The sequence below is a fragment of the Triturus cristatus genome, chromosome 5_1 (genome assembly GCF_964204655.1).
Source record: "Triturus cristatus chromosome 5_1, aTriCri1.1, whole genome shotgun sequence".
NCBI classification, from domain to species: domain Eukaryota; kingdom Metazoa; phylum Chordata; class Amphibia; order Caudata; family Salamandridae; genus Triturus; species Triturus cristatus.
Genome location: NC_140587.1, coordinates 884617394 through 884638467, shown reverse-complemented (window position 1 = coordinate 884638467; position 21074 = coordinate 884617394). Strand labels below are relative to the sequence as shown.

The window sequence follows — 21074 nt, the reverse complement described above, 5'->3', positions numbered from 1 at the left end:
TCAGGGGTATTTGCTTTCGGGAAGAAGGATTGGCATGGTTTAAGAGACGGCCAGACGAGGACTAGATTCTAGTGATGCCGGTGGAGGGGTGGGGGAGTCGTGGTGGAGGAGAAATGTGGAATGTGTGCTCTGAATTTGAGGCGTCGCTGCTTGGCGGGGCGGGGGAGGGGGCAGTTTGGTGATGTAAGTTGAGGGGTGAATGTGTTGATATACAGCAGCCACTGATCTTTGCTGTTGAAGAGTGAGATGGCGTTTGTGTTAAATTGTGGAGTGCTGGTGTGGGTTGAAGACAAGGCTACTTTTTTAGGTGGACGAGAGCCTGATATGTGTGCTGGTGAATTTGAGGGGTGCTGCTGTGAAATAAAAGGTTGGGGTTCGCAGTGTGGTGGTGGTTTGAGATGTGAGATGTTCGGTGCTGACGTAAAATAGCTAGCTTGATGTGTGCTGGTAGAGTGAGGTTCTGTTGTGGAGGCGAGAGAATCAGTCTGCTGATGTGGGTTCAGGGCTGGTGCCTTTAGTGTAGGGCTGAAATAGCCGAGGACAGAGGGTGGTATGCTGAGGCAAAAAGGAAGGTGGCTGGGTGTGTTGCTTGAAAAGCGGCGGGGTGTTAAGTTTCGGGGGGGATGTGATCAAGGCTCTGATGTTTCATTTTTTCTTGCAACGAAAAGAAAATCTTGAATTACTGCCGGGGTGCAGGGATCTCTGTGCGCGTGCTTTGTTGGACACCTGAGATGTTTTCACCTTAAGCTGAAATTCGACAGTATGTTTGCAGGGGCGATTCATCTGTTGTTTTGGCGGACATGGGCGAATTCAAGGAATTCCGAGATTAGGGAACCGGTCAGTGATTGGTATGTTCTAGGGGGCATGGTGTGGGTGAAGTCTTGTGTGTTTTGGTGCCTTTACCCATAGGCATTTCTACTACTAGTTCTGTGATGCATATTTAATGAGGATTTTACAATGTCGGGCACGCATGTGTTCTCTGCCTTGTAGGGTGCATTGGGAATCGTTCAATTGCTTGCACTAATAATGCGGGTGTGCCATTAGCATAGCAAGCGATAAACGGTTACAAGATGCTTCTAAGTCGCCTAAGGAACCAATGGGAGGCTGGTTTGAGTTTTCTCAGCTAGGAAAAAAATCAACCTCGGAGCGCACATACCGTTTGGCAATGCCTTGTGCATCTTTGTGGACATCAGACGACAATTATTTGTTGAAATTGTCATTTATGTTGGATTTCAACCAGCTGTGAATCACACCTTATGCGTTTATGCGAACGGGTTCCGGCTTCGAGTGAGCTGAGATGAATTTTAATTTAAATACAAAATCAAAGTCAATTGCTTTAGTAATAGGTATGATTTCCATTCACTCTCTCTCTCTCTTTCTCTCTCTCTCACTGTCTTTCTCTCACACACACACTCTCTCACACACACAAAACCACTCTCTCACACACACACCCACACACTCTCTCTCACACTCTTTGTCTCACACACACATACACTGTCTCTCTCTCCATTCTCTCTGGCAATCTTCCACTTTTCCGATTACTCCGACTCTTGGCCTCTCCTCCTCTCTCCCTCATCTTTCATATCTTAGTTGTGTTGTGAACTCCTCTCTCCTTTTGTCCTTTACTTCTACAAGACCCTTTCATGTTTCTACTGCACTGCTCACACCTCTGCATTCTTATGTAAATAATGCACCTTAACATAGCAGGTCAAGCAGGTTTTCTCAACATCATACAACTCTCGTCTACAGAAAAGATAACACAGTGGGCTTCGACTTCATCCTAAAATATGGAACTGCGCTTAATGCACGGTTTGGCACAGGCTTGAAAGAATGCGGCAACTTTTTCTAGTGTTACCGATAGGCTTATGTTTAAATTTGCCAACGTTTTCACTTTTTTCATGAAGAATTCTAGCACAAACACGTGCCACGTACAGAAGAACTTTCCCTTCATAGGATCAGCCGCTTCTGCCTGTCTAGAGATGGAAGCTCGGATCTGGGACCTTGGGTAGCGCCATCTTGCGCATGGCTACCGTCCTGCACCGGCGCTGACGTGTAATTCACCAGGAATCCGAGGACTGGAACATGTCCGCAGTGCTGTGAGCAGGCATGCTGCCAATACTTGGTGTGAGAAACAAACAGTGCAAACTTGCAGGTTTTCGTTGAACGGCACCGCCACTCACACACCGTCTGTGCCGAATGGTTTTAAAACCTATGATGGTGCGCCACGTGGCCGCTGGACGGTTTGACGTTAGAGACTGAAATGGCCCCAGCCATGACTCACAGCAAATGTAGTGACGAGGCTTTACTGAAGGTGCACGGCCTATAATGAGCCATAAAGGCATGGCACACACATCGCCAACGAGAGACCCCCCTGCACATTTTAGAAGCAAACCACTTTGCATTTTGCCTAGCCAACAGTTTCACTGCACTATGTCACATAGTCAGGCGGGCAACTAGAGCAAAATTTCGGGGGGGGCTGAAAAAGATTTCGGGGGGGGGGGGCTGAAAAAGATTTCGGGGGGGCTAAGTCTTCCAGCCATAGGGAGAGTGGCTGTAAGAAGGGGTGAACACACAACAAAAGCCTCATTAACGAGTAAATGGTCTTTTAAAGACCTGTTAAGTACTCGGGTGCGGCTGTAATCAGACGGACGCCAGCCCGCGAGGCTATCTCAGCCGGGCTGACGCACATGACGGGTGGGGCTGAAGCCCGGTGAGCCCAATGGGTGTTGCGCGCCTGCACATAGTAGCGACGAAAGGCTAATCTGTCCCTGATTGATCGTACACTCTGTTCATGTTCCCCCTCCCTCCTTCCCTCCATTTCACTTCCTTCCTTCGATGGCTTCTGTCTCCCACTCGCAGCTCCATTCTCATACTATTTCTCGGTCGCACTGCCGTCGCCAGACCATCTTTTTGATTCCCCAACATCTCTTGCATTCTCTATTTTTCATACAGTTTCTCTCCACCTTCAATTGTCCCCTTTGCTATTAGACTCCCTATGTTCTGCTGATCTCAATCACTCTGATGAAGGCCTTGGGTCTGTCTCCACATAGTACCCCCAGGGGCACCCCGCTCACCCCCCTCCCCCAAATTAGGTTACCCAAAGAAGACACAAGAAACAGTTGTAGTTGGGTAACAAATGCTGCAGGATTTATTACATAATTCCAGGATATGTAATAGGTGGGTTATCTTACGGGCGATCCAAGGGCAGGCGGCCATCTACTTCACCTGCCCCGCCTGATGAGCCGGGCAGCACGGGAACGACCCGCAAGTGCTGCCCCCCCAAGTGATTCTTTTTTCGATCACGTGCCGTTGAGATTCTACTCACACCCCCCCTCTCGGGGCGGAGCGTCGCATAGCAAGCCCCCGGTTGTTCAGGCCCACAACCGCCCACAGGCCTAGCGGGGCGCCGACCGGCTTCCGGGACCTCTCTGGAGGCTCCTCGTTTTGGCTCAGGCACCACGTGGTGCCGCGCAGAGGTACCCTTTGTACCGGCCTGCTTCCAGATCGCCCTGTAACTCCGCCTGCAACGAAAAGAAAAACATTAAAACGTTCAGCCAAAAACCCCACCCCACCACACCACGCCGGGTAAGCGGTAGGGAGGGTAAAAAGGCGAGGTGGGCGACAAAGAGGTCGCCAGTGAGGGTGGGGGAAGGCTAAATAGCCTTCCCCTCACACCTGGGCCCGGAAGTGACGCGCCTTTCGCGTCACTTCCGGCCCCTGACACGGAGGGGGGCACAATCAGGAACCCTGCCCCCGCCCCCCCCCGAAGTATGGAGTGGGGAGGGGTGACCGGGGCCCCGGGGCCACTAAGGCGCCGACCGCCGAGTGGCCCCCTGCGGGGGCCGCGGTCAGCGGCATAGTACCCCCAGGGGCACCCCGCTCACCCCCCTCCCCCAAATTAGGTTACCCAAAGAAGACACAAGAAACAGTTGTAGTTGGGTAACAAATGCTGCAGGATTTATTACATAATTCCAGGATATGTAATAGGTGGGTTATCTTACGGGCGATCCAAGGGCAGGCGGCCATCTACTTCACCTGCCCCGCCTGATGAGCCGGGCAGCACGGGAACGACCCGCAAGTGCTGCCCCCCCAAGTGATTCTTTTTTCGATCACGTGCCGTTGAGATTCTACTCACACCCCCCCTCTCGGGGCGGAGCGTCGCATAGCAAGCCCCCGGTTGTTCAGGCCCACAACCGCCCACAGGCCTAGCGGGGCGCCGACCGGCTTCCGGGACCTCTCTGGAGGCTCCTCGTTTTGGCTCAGGCACCACGTGGTGCCGCGCAGAGGTACCCTTTGTACCGGCCTGCTTCCAGATCGCCCTGTAACTCCGCCACAGCCCTGGAGGCGGCTAACCGTCGCAGCCAGGGCCCCCCACCAACCTAGCTCTTTACCTGCACCCTCTATTCACCAATGCTTCGCTTAAATCCAATAAAACAGATCCATGCCTCTTTGGGAGAGGTGTACTCCATCCAAGTCGAAGTACCCCTTTACATTCCCCCGGATCATCTCATGGCGAATAAAGCCCAAACCCCTTTGGGCGGGACTCAAACCCTGTGAGATCCCTTATAACCACAGGCCCAAGACATACCAGTGAGCTATAGCCCTGGATTGTAGATGGCCCCATCTATGTCCCCAATCCCTAGACGCTATCCCAATCGGATGGGGTCTGTTGAAATAGAGGGGCCTGTGAAGATGTGCGATAACTATTCGCCCCCCCAGCGGGAAGGTTACACCTATTCACAATCCTGGGCCTGCCCGCTTTGACTATTATGACGAGAAGGGTTACTTAACATTTGTACAGTCCCCTCAGATAGTTAACCTGGGGCACAGGAGTGCACCTCACTGCCAGCGCGTGACCATGGGCAAGGGGCGACTCTTGCCCCTGCCCCCCATCCCTTATACCTTATAGGAATTATGCCCCTACGGATCGCTCAGTGATGATCCCATAGGCATACCAGCTTCGGGAATCTGTTTGGCTTAAGCGTTGCGCGCTGTCATAATGTCCCCTTGTATTTGCCCCGCTGACACCCCAGATATTGGGACAGCAGCACCAGTCTCCTGCAGCTGCCGTACGCGACCAGTGATTCCGGTGGGGGGTGCCACCAACCGCAATGGTCCTCCAAGCATTACGGAAAGCCCCTTTTACCTGGGCCTGTCTTCAATTGATGGTGATTACACCCAGCTGAAGGCCAGAGGCCCGCCTAAGGAGCCTATTCACTTGTTTTGCTACCCGGCTCCCTTGTGGGAGGGCCACAGGGTTAGGGCAACGCGTGTGCTCCCAGGGCACGGAGCTGCTGGAAAGCAGATATCTGATACTCACAAGCTGGTATCTTATCTGTTGCTAAATGCCCTACTGCAGGAAGTTTCCCAAGAACCGTAGACTTCGCGGTCCCACCTAACTTGATCCCATCACCTGGGGGGAACCCAGTGGTGGCAGGACCTGCATGGTAACTCCATCCCGGCGTAGCTATCGCTTATTTGTGCCGCCGAAGCAGGCAATACCCCCTTAGGTCAAGTTCTACCCCTGGAGGATAACCTTGGGAGCAGACAAGTCTGTGGGAAACAACCGGAGACTTTGGTGCAAATACCGGCCCTATTCTGAACGTAGCGAGTGCTGCACGGTCAATAATGCCCTGATGCCCTGGGGCTCTACGTGGTCTTTACCAAACTTTGAACGACCGCACACTTGCTATATAACAACCATACCACCCCCAGCCGGGTGGAAGGTCTTCATCGCGCAACCCGAAATCTGTCTTTGGTTGCAGGGGAATACCCCCCAAAGTACATCCGGACCCATTCCTATATGGTTCCTTCAGCTAATCCTCCTGCAGGCCTAACTCTTGGTTATGGAGCCCAGCTCAGTGTTCTGCAGGCCAAACGGCTTAACCATGAACTATCGGTCGATTTGAGACAGAGGAAAACCACGGGTTGCAATCCGCTCGCGAGCGGCGCACCCGCAACCACTTGGACAATCACGCCGGTAACCTTGCCGTGATTAGGCCCTAGTGATGCGCTATGTGGTGACCACTTATTCTTTTGCCGCTATGCCAGTGCGTCCCCGAATTCAATGGGATTGGGGCGCTGAGCTGCACCCATATCTACACCATCTAGTGGCTCAATCCAGACTTCCTTTAGCATTAGATAATAACTACCATTCTATCTCGGTTGCGTTGCCCTGCCCGACTAGGCACCCACCCGGGTGTCTAGGTTACAGTTAGATATGTGTGAGTTCCCCATGTCAGTGACCGTTGAAGGCGGCCCACATAAGCATGTTGGCGGGGCCAGTTGCGGGCTTAAGCATACCTCTTTAAGACTGTCGGCAGCGACCCGTGTTTAACTGTTACTAACATGGCAATGACAGTTCTACGTTAGGACTATCCCCACACTGGTCCGCCCTGCCCAAGGACTGATGCACCTGGGAGGGCGAGGCCGTAAGCAATGGGGGTGGGTAACGAGACAACAATGACAAGCGACCCACGCCCCCTTTCAGCAAAAGGTTGGAGACGAGCGACACGTGGTCACGTGTGGTCAGGATCGGACTGCGCGACCCTTACTGTAATTAGCCCTTATATGTCGCGCGAACTCGACCCGAAGGTAATGGCGCGCCGGTCATGAGCACCGTATATACATACATCATCAGGCACGTGGATAATAATTATCTGGCCAGAGTCACCGCGTGACCCGCCCGAAGGTGTTGGGAGTGCAGAACATGAGCCCAGTATTTACATACCTTATTCGGGCACGGTCGATTAGTGATTAGCTCAAACCGTACTGCGCACCAAATAATTAGAGCGCCGGACACAAGCACCGACCAAATAACCCGTTCAGGTGCAGGAGGAGTCGTAATGCCCGGGATCGCCTAATGCGCGCGAATGTGGGCACGAGCAACTTCTTGTGAGTAATACATGTACCTGTATCATGTGTCTGCATCATAGGAAGCCAGCCACCATATGTTGCCTATTTATCTAGCGCGCGCTCGACCGGAAGGTATTGGTGCAAATTTTGTGAACAAATGCCTGCACTTGTATCAAGTATCTGCCTTATAGGAAGCCAGCACATACATGCTGCATATTTGTGTCGCGCAAACTCGACGCCAAAGGTATTGAAGCGCTGTATATGAGCACCGAACCTACACAAGCCGGCACAGGGAGAATAGGGGATTCGTACCATATAACACGATCGCCGTGCCAGGCCACACGAGCACCGCACCAGATTAACCCTTGCGGGGCGGGGGGGATTAGTAATACCCGTAATCGCGTGATGTGGACAGTGCATGTCTTGGTATCATGTGTCCGCCTTATAGGAAGCCTGCAATTACATGATGAATAGTTATATCGCGCGATCCTGACCGGAAGGCATTGGAGCACTTTAACATGAGCACCGTATTTATATTACCTCTTCAGGCAGGGGGTGTTTACGACATTCATACCATATTACCCGCTCCCCGCCCGAACCGCGCGAGTCCCGCACCAGATTCTCCATTGAGGTGCGGGGGGTTTATTAATGCCAGTAATCGCGTATGTGAAAATTGCATGCACTTGTATTATTTATCTGCCTTATAGGAAGCCAGCAATACATGTTGCATAATTATATAGCGCAAGCTGAAGGTGTTGGAGCGCCTTACCTGAGCACCCTATTTACATTACACATTCAAGCACGGGGAGCATACAAGATTCGTATCATACTAAACAATCCCCGTGCCAGATCCATTGTGCCTGCCGCACGCAGCCCACTGCCTGCCCCCCCACCCTCAACGGCAGCGTAGCCGACGGGAGGGGGGCGATAACCTTAACCAGGGAGCGCCACATGTGTTGCACCTCCCGCGATCAGCGGGGACCCAGGCAGCTCCCGGCCGTGCAGTGCTGGTGTTTTGGGGCCGTGAACCCCGCTAGTCTCCTACGTGCTCGAGTATATGGAGCAAAATCTTGCGAGCAATGCATGCACTGGTATCATGGATCTGCCTATATAGGCAGCCCGCAATTACATGTTGCATATTAATATAGCGCGAGATCGACCTGAATGTGTTGGAGCGCTTTACAGGAATGCCCTATTTACGTTACACATCCAGGCACTGGGCGCTTAATTCAAAATACAATATTACGTGATCGAGTGCTACTTCTACTAGTCCCTTTGCAGGCTGACTCGTCAACAGTCTGCATTAAATCACAAAGTAGAGACTGTTGATTTCACCCACGACCCAAAAATGTACATCTTAGCGTCCAACCATCGCATCATAAAAGTTAAATACTATGCATGTGCAGATGCAGATTTAAAGTGTATTGGGTTCCGAGTTGACAAGAAAGATTACAGCGATGTCACCTTCTATGCAGACAACCCTTGGTCACCCCCTTTGCACAGCCCTTTGATGGTACTAGTGTTTGACCACTACGCCCTCTAGCTACCAGGTTTGCATTTTGACGTTTTAGTTAGGTCTTTACAAAGGATATATGCCAAATAATCACTATTTATTAACTACATCTTTATCGATTCGTAACTTTCGGTAAAGCTGAACTCCTCTCCACGGGGCACCCTTGAAGAAGCGACATACCCAGCTCTATAACATCTCCAAATGTGATAATATTCTGGCCTGACGTCATTTCCTGACAATCCATTGAGTGCATTTCATTGCGGAAAAGTATCAGACCGGTTGATAGCAGTGGCGGTAAATACTACTTCAATGGAGTGCGGGCATCGATCCCGCCACCTCCCGCGGGCCGAGCAAGTGCTCCGCCATAACGGAACTGCCTCCCCAGCGACACCATGCACCTCCTCGAGTCTTTTGTCTATCAAAGGCCACTCAAAACTTTTTTGGGGTGATTTGGCATAAGCGACAGGGTTCCATTTCCCGTGATACCATGCACGGGCCATTAAGCGTGGCACCAACAGACACGTCGTACACTGTATGGTACCTATACCGCATTACCTTTGTGGTATTGGTGGGTGGCTTGCCGTAGTACTGACCAATACTAAATCAGGAAGCCATGCACTAAGACAGCAGCAGCAGAGCATGCAGCCAGTTCAGACCGGGAATATAACACGTATATATCACGGGCAAATGGGGGATATCGCGACTAGGGTTCCCGCCTAACTCCAACCCGTGAAGACACCTAGTTCAACCCCTGCCATTTCCGACGACAGGATAAAGAGAAGGGCTCATAATTGCATATTATAAGCGCAAGCTCGACCCGCGGTATTGGAGCGCTTTACATATTACAGTGTTTACATTACAGATTCAAGCACCGATAAAGAGAAGGCTTCTTGAAATTAAGTAATTTGCTCATATAATATAGCGCAAGCAATACCCAAAGGTATTGGAGCGCTTTACATAGTACCGTGTTTACATTACCGATTCAGGCACCGATAAAGAGAAGACTTCTTGAAATTAAATAATTGCTCCTATTATACAGCGCGGGCTCAACCCGAAGGTATTGGAGCGCTTTACATATTACAGTGTTTACATTACAGATTCAGGCACCGATAAAGAGAAGGCTTCTTGAAATTAAGTAATTTGCTCATATAATATAGCGCAAGCAATACCCAAAGGTATTGGAGCGCTTTACATAGTACCGTGTTTACATTACCGATTCAGGCACCGATAAAGAGAAGGCTTCTTGAAATTAAATAATTTGCTCCTATTATACAGCGCGGGCTCAACCCGAAGGTATTGGAGCGCTTTACATATTACAGTGTTTACATTACAGATTCAGGCACCGATAAAGAAAAGGCTTCTTGAAATTAAGTAATTTGCTCATATAATATAGCGCAAGCAATACCCAAAGGTATTGGAGCGCTTTACATAGTACCGTGTTTACATTACCGATTCAGGCACCGATAAAGAGAAGGCTTCTTGAAATTAAATAATTTGCTCCTATTATACAGCGCGGGCTCAAACCGAAGGTATTGGAGCGCTTTACATAGTACAGTGTTTACATTGGGGCCTGTACCTACAAAGCATACGCGCTACCCCTGAGCTACATCCCCTCATTGCGACGTTAGTGCAGCAGACGACACCTCCTCGCGGCCCCCCCCCCCCACAGTATCGCACCTGGGGGGGCCCAGTAAAGGACGGCGCCACGGCCGCGAGGCACGCAACCTTCCTCGTCGACAGCGCACTATTATGCCCCGGAAAACGAAGCCTGCTGCCTACCCCCTGCACCCTCGGCGGCCGCGCACGCAGCGTGAGGGGGGGGAGGAGGATGACTTCCCTTAAATCAATAAAGGACTATATGGGAATCGGACCTGTAACCAGCAGGCAACATTACCATGGAGCCCGCGTGCTCCGACCACCGCGAGGCACGCAACCTTCCTCGGCGACAGATTCGGCGACTGATTTGGCCCGGGTCACAGCACGAACTCGACCCGAAGGCCATGGAGCGCTATACCTGATCCCCGTACTTACATACAAATTCGGGCACGGGGCGATTAAAGGATTTGCCCAGAGCCCCTGCGCGAACTCGCCCGAAGGACTTGGGGCGCTGTACCGAGCACCGTAACTACATACCCACGCGGGCACTGGGAGACTAAGTGATTTGACCCGGTTCCCAGCGCAAGCTCGACCCGAAGGCCTTGGAGCGCTGTACATGAGCCCCGTATTTACATCTGCATTCAGGCACGGGAAGATGAAATGATTTGCCTGGCGTCACCGCACGAACTCGCCCACCGGCATTGTAGCGCTGTGCATGAGCACCATATTCACGGACATGTCCAGGCACGGGGAGATTAAGTGATTCGCCTGGCGTCACTGCGCGATCACGACCCGATGGTAACCGGACCGCCATGCGTGCGCACTGTATTTACATCAAATCCGGCCACAGGGAGATTAAATGCTTTGCCCAGGATCCCAGCGCAAACTCGCCCGAAGGTCCTGGGGGGCTGTGCCTGCGCACCGTATTTACGTATATGTTCAGGCACGGGGAGATTAAGTGATTCGCCCAGCGCACCGTTTTTCCACCAAATTCCAGGCACGGGGAGGTTAAGTGCTTTGCCCGGAATCACAGCGCGAGCTCGCCCGAAGGTATTGGGGCGCTGTGCATGAGCACTGTATTTACTTATATGGTCAGGCACGGGAGATTAAATGAATCGGCCAGCGTCACAACGCGAGCTCGACCCGCCGGTACTCTGAGCACTGTGCATGAGCACCGTGTTTAACGGCGGCTGCCGAGTGCGTTTCGAGCTTCCCCCCCCTGCTTAACTTTTCCGCCCTCTCTGGCCGCCGCACAAGCATGTATCTTGTGCCCCCTCCGCCCGTGGCAATCGTGCCACAGGGCCCCGTCGACCTGGTACTGCCCAGGGACAGGGCCGGGGCGGAGTGGGTGCAGCAAGACTCACCGTTAATGAAGAAGCACGACGACAAAGCGACGACCTAGATGCGGCGATGAGGCGAGGTGGGCGACAAAGAGGTCGCCAGTGAGGGTGGGGGAAGGCTAAATAGCCTTCCCCTCACACCTGGGCCCGGAAGTGACGCGCCTTTCGCGTCACTTCCGGCCCCTGACACGGAGGGGGGCACAATCAGGAACCCTGCCCCCGCCCCCCCCCGAAGTATGGAGTGGGGAGGGGTGACCGGGGCCCCGGGGCCACTAAGGCGCCGACCGCCGAGTGGCCCCCTGCGGGGGCCGCGGTCAGCGGCATTTTCCTCAGACTTATTCTGTGTTTCGATGTTTGTCTGGTTCACTCTTCGTTTGCCACCCTTACTTTCCTCCTCTGCTTTTATTGTCTCCCTTCCCTAATGTTGACTTGGTGTCATCTGCTTAAGCCCACTTTGTTTCTTGGTACATTACTCTGTCGATGTTTCGTTGTGTCTGTGTTTTTTTTTCTTTTTTTATTTACCGCCAATTTTTGTCTCAGCTCTTTAGTTTTTTTTTCACTTTGTAGACGTCTCTTTCCTGGTTTGTGGCCTGCTTTTCTAGACCTCACTCTTTCTGAGTTGTATCTGTCCCTCTCTTTGACCACTCACTGATATAATCTTATATTTTCTACTATCTTCCCTTTGTGATACACTTCGCTTGTTTTCTCTTCTGCTTTCCCCCTTTCTTGTTATTCTCTTTCTCATGGTCTTTCTCCACCTTCTTGCTCTTTCTGTCTTTACCTCCTGACTGGCTTTCCTTTATTTCATGTGTCGCTGGGTAGCCTCTGCAAACCTGCACAAACCAGCTTGTACTATAAATTCGAAAGAAACCAAAGGTCTCCAAACCTCCATTATTTGGAGGTTTGGTGAAGGTTAAAGCAGTTGGAACCCCCCTGAAAGTGCCCCTAAACAACTGGTGTGGAAAGTCACAGCAGATTTTTTCCTTACATTTGCACAAGACTCAGGTTTGCAAAGTAAATGTTCACAAATGCAAGACATACGTATAGAAGCAAGTGTGAATGAAGAAGGTAAGCAGGAACATGCATACACATTTAAACAGTTTGTTTGGGTAAACACCCACTTCAGATATCTTTTTATAAACTGCAGGTCACGTTTTGAAATGTGTGCTGGAAAACCGAATCATCAAATGACACCTTGATCAGCTGTTTACATTACATAACCGAATGGTTCCAATTCTATAGATAGAGGTCTTGACGTGTGCGATTGTGAGTTAGCCCTGAAGGGGGCAGTCCTGTGCCATGCAGGCAGGCAATAGACTGATCCGTGCATTGAGGGGCAGTGATCAACTGATTTATCCAGGTGGGGTGACAGCTTGTGACATTCTGGCTGGATACACCTCTCTGCAGCAAACACTCAACACACTGACATGTCTTGTTGGAATAAGAAGCTGGCGCCTTTTGGTCTCTACTGCTGGAGCCACCTCCTATCTATCAATCTAACACTGGTTGCAATGTTTAACCTACAGTTTGCCCGTGCGTCTTAGCAACAGGTAGCATGAACTACTGAATTCTTTGACTGGGATGATGTGATTTGCAGGTTCACACCAGAGCTTTGAGGTTGTCCTGTGCCTGACATAAGGTCCTCATAAAGCTATCTAATGATGCAGAACTGGAAAATCACTGTCATATTATTGCCTGACACAAATATCCTGCCCTAAACACAAAAATATTGGCCAGTTGGTGTTATTAATCGTAAATCCACACCCAATGGTCTAATATTCCTGCCAGCTATATTTAGGACACACTATTTATGCCCTGTGATCTTTTTGTATTTTTTATTCTGACATGTTAAAACTATTATTTTCTTTCCATTCAGTACTTGTAATTTTGGATGTAAAATGGGAAAAAGAAAACTACAAGTCAAAGAAAATAAAGCGTAAAGCAAGACTGGATAAGCTACTCACGTGTGACAATGGGCAACTGTAGAGTTCTGTTTACACATCACTCTCTGGAGCCAGTGCATTAACTCCTCATCCCATCCTTGTCCCTGCCCTAATATCATGAGGTGTGTTAACATCCTAAAGAGAGACACCTCACTTCCTACTTCCATAAAAAAAGTAAACTCCTGCCCCTCCAAGTTTCCTTTGAAAGGACAACCTCTAATCATAAATCTCTTATTTTGCATGCTTTCTATCAGAGCCAGTTACTTTGTGGTCTTTGTCTTTGGATAGGAACTCCTGCTTACCTTGTGGGCCATGTTTGGTTGGTTCTGCTTTCTGTGGATCGTTTGTTTTCCTCACTTTCATCAACGTTGATGCCCTTTGGGCTTGTGATCTAATTTATACTGCCACTGTCAGCACCAATGCCTCCCGCTGGGCTTCTTTAGGCTGTGTGGTGTTTTTTCACGTGTTTCAAATGCCCTTCCATATCTCTATAGCTACCTCCTTGGCGTATGACTGAGGTTGAGACTGCTTTTCTGGATGTTGCTGTCAGCTCTCGATGACTGAGGATTCTTCCCAACTAGTTGGGCTGGAAGTCGGTTTCCCTGTGTACGTCACCACTATGTTGGGGCCAGGGACCATTTATTTTCTGTGAGGCACTGGAATCGCCATTTCCAGAAGACAGGTGAATTCATCCCCGTCTCTGCCTGAGATGCAGGCTGGGAATGGGCTTCCCACTATACTTCCTGCTAAACTTGTGAGGTTAAGATTTATATTCCCGTGTCATTTCTTGCTCCTCTAGAGTGTGCCTCAACGTCCCTTCTTAGTTTGTCAGGGGCTATGTAGTGTTGTTCTCATGTTTGTCTACCCGTACCTGCTTCCTGATCTTACTCTGAGCCTCTATTGTTGGAAGTGTATTCTCACCCTCTCTCTGAATAATGAAGCTATATGTGGGACAACCACTTTCTATGCACCATATTGGGCTTGGGCGGATTTGTCTGCTTAGCAATGCCTTCATTCCCTTCACTGGAGAATTAGTGAATGCCAGTACCCACATATTTTCTTTCTGCGTTGTGGGCTCGGCTTGGGATTCCCACTCTGCTCCCTGCTGGGCTTGGGACTTCTGGGATGCTCTGTTCCATATCTTGGTGTCTGCTGTTGGATATTGTGCGCCCCAGACAAACTTGCTCAGCTTGTTGCAGGTTGTGTGATGCTCTTGTGATGTTTGACTTGCTCTTCACTGGTTCTTATTGTGCCTGGGGCCAGTGTTGTGTTTATTCTTCCGGGAGACGCTGCGGTCCTCTAGATGGGTATCTCCTCTCCCTGGACTGGGGACTAGTGGGAGGTGGACCACCCCCAGGTACTTACAGCTATAATAAGGGATGAGATGATCATATCCTGCATACAGCACTGGGGCCCTCACACTGATGGACAGGTGAGTGGCCACCCTTTGTCCTGTAGTGTAGGCTGGTCTTGGGTTTCCCCCTGTGCTCCCTTCTGGACTTCCTTACTATTATATGTGTACCCTTTCTCTAGTTGGCTTTTTGGGGGAGATGTGTGCCACTGTTTATCATTGTCATCTTGCCACTGGCTTCCCCACAAAGCCTAGGGCTGGAGTAGGCATTCTCAATATGGGGAGCTTTAGCCTTCTTCACTAGTGGAGGTGTGTGTGGGTTTTTGTGTGTGCCCTGACCTTTCGAATCAGGGGTGTGGACTGGTCTTGTGCTTACACCTATCTCTCAGTTCGACTTGGGCCTTATGAGAGGTGTGATCTGTACTCTGTCTCATGTCTGACTCTGTGCCCCTGCCTCTTTGCTGGACTACTTGTTGACTGTGTGGTGATGGTTCTGACATATATTTTCCTCTGTGACTCTGATGGGCTCCGGGTTAAGATTGAGTTTACACTTGAGTGGGGAGCAAGCTGGGAATGGTCTTTCCGCGTGTACACACAGGATTTGGGCCTTGTGGTATTTGTGCCCTTGCTCACATTTCTATGGCTCAGATATCATACTCGCCCTAGAAACAAACTAAATTATCTGTGGGTCTATCCTGTTACTCAGCGCCCTAAGGCATCTCTAACACAAGTAAATAGTACCTACTCTCACACAGGTGAGCCCTAACTAAGGGACACATTTTAGCCTATCATCTGGTGGATTTTAGTATATCCAAGCAAACATTGAAAACATCCCTGAGCTCCTCCTTCACAGGAGGGGGTTGTAGCCCTCGGCTGTACTAGGAGTTACAGCCAGGAGGAGATACCAGATGAGGAAACATGTCACCTTGGTGAGTGATGGGATCCCGTCCCTTAATTAGGGCTCCCCTGTGTGAGAACATGTACTATTTACTTGTGTTAGAGATGCCTTAGGGCGCTGAGTAACATGATAGACCCACAGATAATTTAGTTTGTTTCTGAGTCTTCTAGGGAAAGTATCTGTGCTGGTCGTTAAATTTTCCTTTGGACCCTCCTACCCCCGTTTTATATCTTTGATCTTACTCGCCCTCCCTTTTCCTTATTCATAGGGTTTGTCATGGGACTGTTCTTTATGCCTCTCCAGGCATGATCTTACTAGCTCTGTGGGCATTGATGGTTGGCCTGGTGCTTGTGGATAGGACTTTGCCTTCTATTTCCCATTCTGCAAGCTCACCACATGTTGTTTGGTGTGGAGATTTTTATTAACACCCTGTTCGGGGTTCGACTTGGGCATCCTATGGGTGTGCTGTAATTCTATCCCTTTGCTTTCTTTTGCTTTCTTTGGCTTCTAGGATGTTTTTGCAAGTAGAGCTCCATTCACTGTTGGGGGTTGCTCTTTCAGTTTGGCCCTATGTTCCACTTAGTTTCTTTGGTGGTGTTAGTCATTATACTGTTTTCAGTGCTTTATGCAGTTGCCTGGCCCAGGAGACTAGTGTGTCACTGCTCATTGGTTTGCTTTCTGTTGACTCTCCACTAGCTTCCTGTTGGGCTTGGTTTTTGGGGATTGCTCTCACGTTTCTCTTAGTGGTTCTGCTTGTGGTTGACACTGCATTTCACTGCTTTGGGGTTGCTTCTGATTTCTTACTTTATTTTGGACCACTTCACCCTATTTTGGACTTTGGGGTTTGAAGGTGGTCTGTTCTGCTACTCCCCCACACTTTGTGGCTCCTGTGAAGTAGTTTGCATCTTTACCCCAGGCTGGCACCACATCTGTGTTTTGCTGCTTGGATTCCTAGTGCCTCTTGGTCTCCTATGTTTGTGCTCCTCTTGGAACTAGAGCTTGTGTTACTGCCATGAATTCCATGGTATTGTGTCTTACTCCTCTGCTTGGGGTTTGTATTACTTTCTTGCTACCTGGGGAGCTGTGGCATTGTGGCATCCCCAATTTGTCTTTGGTTCTTATGAAGGAGTTTCTAAGTTGTTTTGTTAGTTTTGCCCCCTTCTTGCTCATTTGACGTACGGTTTGGAGATGGCTTCTCCTTTGTGCTTCTTGTTGAGACTTTACCATATCAGGATGTGCCACTTTTGTCCTAGTTGGGTGTTTCCTTAAATTGAAAGTGGACTGGCTCACCTTGTGCTCCACTCAGCAGTTTTTTTTGTGCTGGAGTAGTCTCTGCACATACAACCACACTTGAGGTGTTTCAGCCTTTTATGGTGACCCTACCTGCCTTTCAGGTCACTGTCTGTGTCTCAGCTGTGCGGCTCGTGCTGGTCTCTCTTTTTGCTTGCTGCCTCCTTCTGGATTGTTTTCCTCATTTTTGGGGTTAGGACTATCTACCCTTTGTTGGATACTTGCTTCCATGTGAATTGTGCTGTTACTTGATGTTCTTGGAGCGTGAGTATTTGGCCCTATGTTTGTCATTGTTGGTTTTCACTTGTACTTACCTCGCTGTGCATGGAATGATGTGGGTTGCTTTCTGTTGTTGTTGGCCTTGTTTACATGCTTTTTCAACCCCCATATACTTTGGCTCAGACATGTCATACTTTACTACAGCGCAACACAGCAAATCACCTTGAGGCACTGTGTGAAAGGGCAGTAATGCGCAGTATTTAACATTGTAAGGCACATTCCTGTCCTTTCCTTGCACTGGCACACAATGTGCTGCCTTGCACCAATGCAGGCACCTTTGTGTCATGGTGTAAGGGTACCTACATTGTAGGCAGGATTGTTTTCATGCAGGAGTGCGCACCTTCATGTGCAAAAACATCCCTCAGAGGCCTTTTCCTCTTTCTACGTGTGCTGCAGAATGCAAATACCTGCTGAGTGGAGTGCACAGTGATTCAATCACTCCAATGGCTGTGGTGCTTGTTTTTTCTTTGCTGGCAATGGTGACTTCACTTTTTTCTGCTTCACTACCCTCATTCTAATGGGTCTTCCTTTTTGACCCTCATATGTCTCTATGCAGAATACTGTCCTGGATTCATAGTGGACCTTCAAGCGTAGGGCAAGGGATGCTCTGAAGTGCATCTTCAAAATGTTTTACTCTCTCTTGTTGGGTCTGTTGGCTCTAGATTCTGGTGGTTCCTCCATCTGTGCTACTTGTTTTGGTAGTATATTGATCCTTTCTGAGCCTACGTTGCTAGCTGTTGCATCTATTCATGTTGGGGCCTTATGCGTCCTATTTCGGTGTGGTGTCAGGTTACTCATTTTGCCTGGTGCTGACATATGGATGTTGGTCAGGGGCTGCATCTGTTCTGGGCAGCAGCTGCTTGGTTCCTTGCTTCAGGTTCTCTAGTGATTCCTGGCCCAGTTGCCTTGAGTTGAAAATTGGGTAACTGGTTGAGGGGAGTGAAACCCTACTCAAGCAGCAGACACAATTTCTGTCTGGGTGAAGTATTAAGCAAACCTCAAATTAACCTGTGCTTAAGCCTCTGGTTGCTTGGCACAAAGCAGTCAGGGTTAACTTAAAGGCAATGTGTTAAACATTTATGCAGCACTACAAACAGTAGTAAAGTGAAACACTACTCAAGAAAAAGCCCACACTAATTTATAAACATAGAGGAAAATTTAACATAATTTTACTCCAAAACAACAAAAATCCAACCGGTAGAATCACAGATATGCAATTTTAAATATTTAAGTGAAAATGGTGCCTAAACACCCAAAAAGTCAACTATGGGAATCTGGTTGTGCTGGACCAGGACAAAGTCACAAGTTCAGGCTGACCACGATGGAGTCGAGGCAGATACCAGGATCAAGCTAGGCCCACTGAACAAAAGTACCTTAAATCCTGGTTTGTGGAGTGTTGAGAGATCCCATGTCAAGGAGGAGTCATGCAGCAGTGGTTCTGAGGAACTGCAGGCCTGCAGTGTGGAGTTCTGCATCATCGTTGAGGAGGCTGCCTATGAGGGACTTTCAATGTGAAGGCCTGCGTTAATTATACGTTTCACGACCACAGTTCTGAGGAGACTGCGGGCTGCGATGAAAAGTCTGGCATCAGGAATGCATTGTGCTGTGGCAGTTCTGCAGCAACAGCAAGTAGATGTGTTGCGCTGCATCCATTCTGCCTACAGTACCACAGCTGGGCTGGCAGACCACCTACAGTCCCACTTTACAAGGTCAGACTGGGGTGGCACCATGTAGAGGAGAGTAGGACTCACATCGGAGAGAGTCCAGGTGCTGGGATCAAAGCGGTTGGAGCTTTTCAGTTCCTGAGACTCAAATCAAGAGGCCAGCCACTAGCCTATGAAGTCACTCTAGTGGTCCTGGGCTCGAGATGCAGGTCCAGTCCTCTCATTCAGGCAGCAGGGCAGAAGAACAACCAACCTTCTTGCCAATCAGCACAGCAATCCTTCTGAGTCTTTCACAGGTCGAGGGGTGTACTGAAGGGTTGGGTCCAAGGGTCCACTTTGAAGTAAAAGAAGGTTCTGCAGGTTTCAACCAGCAGGATTGTTTGGAATTTCCCTCCTCCCTGCCCTGGCACCAGTTTGTCTGGGGTCACAATAGACTTCTGTCAAACCTTTGTGAGTGTGCTCAGGTTGGGCCTTTGTGATGTGCAAGTCTGGTAGGCGACAGCTTCTCCCCCCATAAAGTCAGAGATGGCTCATCCTGCCAACACCTATACCCCTTTGTCTCACTGTCTGGGAGCAATATACAAAGACCAGCTATGCCTACTACACCTAATCATGTGATCAAGGAACCAAGCGGCAGACAACAAATGGTTAGGACAAGAAAATGCCAAGTTTCTAAAAGTAGCATTTTCAGAATTATGACTTAAAATCTGACTTTACCATTAACAATGGTTTTAGATTTGCAATCCTTTAGATACCAAACTTGACATTCTTATCTGCTCCCATTCGCGAGTTGGCATTTACTAAATGTAATAAAGGAACCCAATGATACACTAGTAGTGAAAATCTAATTTAAGAGCTTTTCACTATCAGGACAGATAAAAACAGATGTCCAACTTTTTAAATACACTGCCCTCCCCCCCTGGGCTGTGTGGGGCCTACCCCAGGGGTGACATATGTATTTAAAAAAAAGGTTTAGGGGGGCGTGGCCAACCAACATGGCCGATCGGACGTGTTCCTTTTCGGCTCCGTCCTAAGCTCCATTTAATCCTCTTAAATAAGGCATACTCCCTGCTTTCTGACGGAGTTTGCACAGTCTCAAGGGCAGCGGGATGCCGAGGAGCACCGGGGAATAGCTGTAAGATATCTGCGCGTTGAGAAAGCCATTATGGAGTGCTGAAGACGTCCGGAGTTCCGCGGGGAAAAATGGTGCCTTTCACCGTGGCTGACTCCCGGTAGATCTCTGCCCTGACCTCCGGGGCTCCTGTTGTGACAGCGACTATCCCGGCAGCCAAATAAGGGAAGGTGAAGGCACCCCTGGTGCAAATTGAACGCTGCACCGCACCTGGGAGATGAGGTGAACGCTGCAGGAGGCGACCTGAAGCGGGAGCTCTGCAACAACAAAATGGCAGGCTCGGCACACTAACGACGAAGCATTCAGCATAGTGCTGTCTCCGGTTCTGCAGATGCGCCGGCCTCTCAGCAGAGTACCACACGCCTCTTACCCGACACAGCATTATCACAACAAGCCTTGAGGCAGCCCAGCAAAGAGAGCCTAATACACCGGTCAGACACCATTGGGAGAGTGCCAGAATCAGTGTCATCGCTCCAATAACCACCAACCAGGCAAGTGTGGCTAAAAGTGGGGGCAGCTGTATGTTGGCTACAGGATTCGATTTTTCTAGAGGCAGACCGACAGCATTCTGAGGCTCGCCTCCTGAGGGACCTAGGGAGGCCGAATGCCTGACCATAACATGGCACCTAACTGAAGAGATAATCATTCACAGGGGATATCGTGGGTCCTCAAGCATACCCAGTGTGGATAAAACGGCCTCTGAGCTCTCCCCAGCTAAGGCACATAACGTGGACAGTGTTGAGACTCCCGGAGGAGGCGGTGAATCAGCGAAGGTGAAGCTCGACGGGGTAAGATAAGGGGCTCCAGACACTACTCGCTGCACAAGAACTCCACACTGCTTCTACAAGACTTGGGGACGGCCTGGCGCTGACCACGCCGCAGATCCCCCTATGCCACCCAAAAAGACCCCCAACAACTGTGGGCCCGATTCACAGAACTAACTTAAGACAAAATCCTAAACTTACTACCATTTTGGTATTCACAGAAGGCACTTACTCATTGTGGTATTCACTTTAGGACTCCTAAATGCCTTCTGTGAATACCGAAAATCTTAAAGTTAGGATTTTTCTCAGTTTAGGAGTCCTAAACTGAGCAAAACCCTAACTTTAAGACTTTCGGTATTCACAGAAGGCATTTAGGAGCCCTAAAGTTAGGAGTCCTAACTTTACTACTCCTAAACTGAGAAAACTCCTAATTTTAAGACTTTCGGTAT

General features: G+C 49.6%; 1 protein-coding gene across 2 annotated transcripts in view; it reads left to right on the top strand.

The window, feature by feature from the left end:
* NETO1 (neuropilin and tolloid like 1) overlaps nt 1-21074 on the top strand; it is a 677063-nt gene that overhangs the window by 1637 nt on the left and 654352 nt on the right. The gene's annotated exons all lie outside the window — the stretch shown is intronic.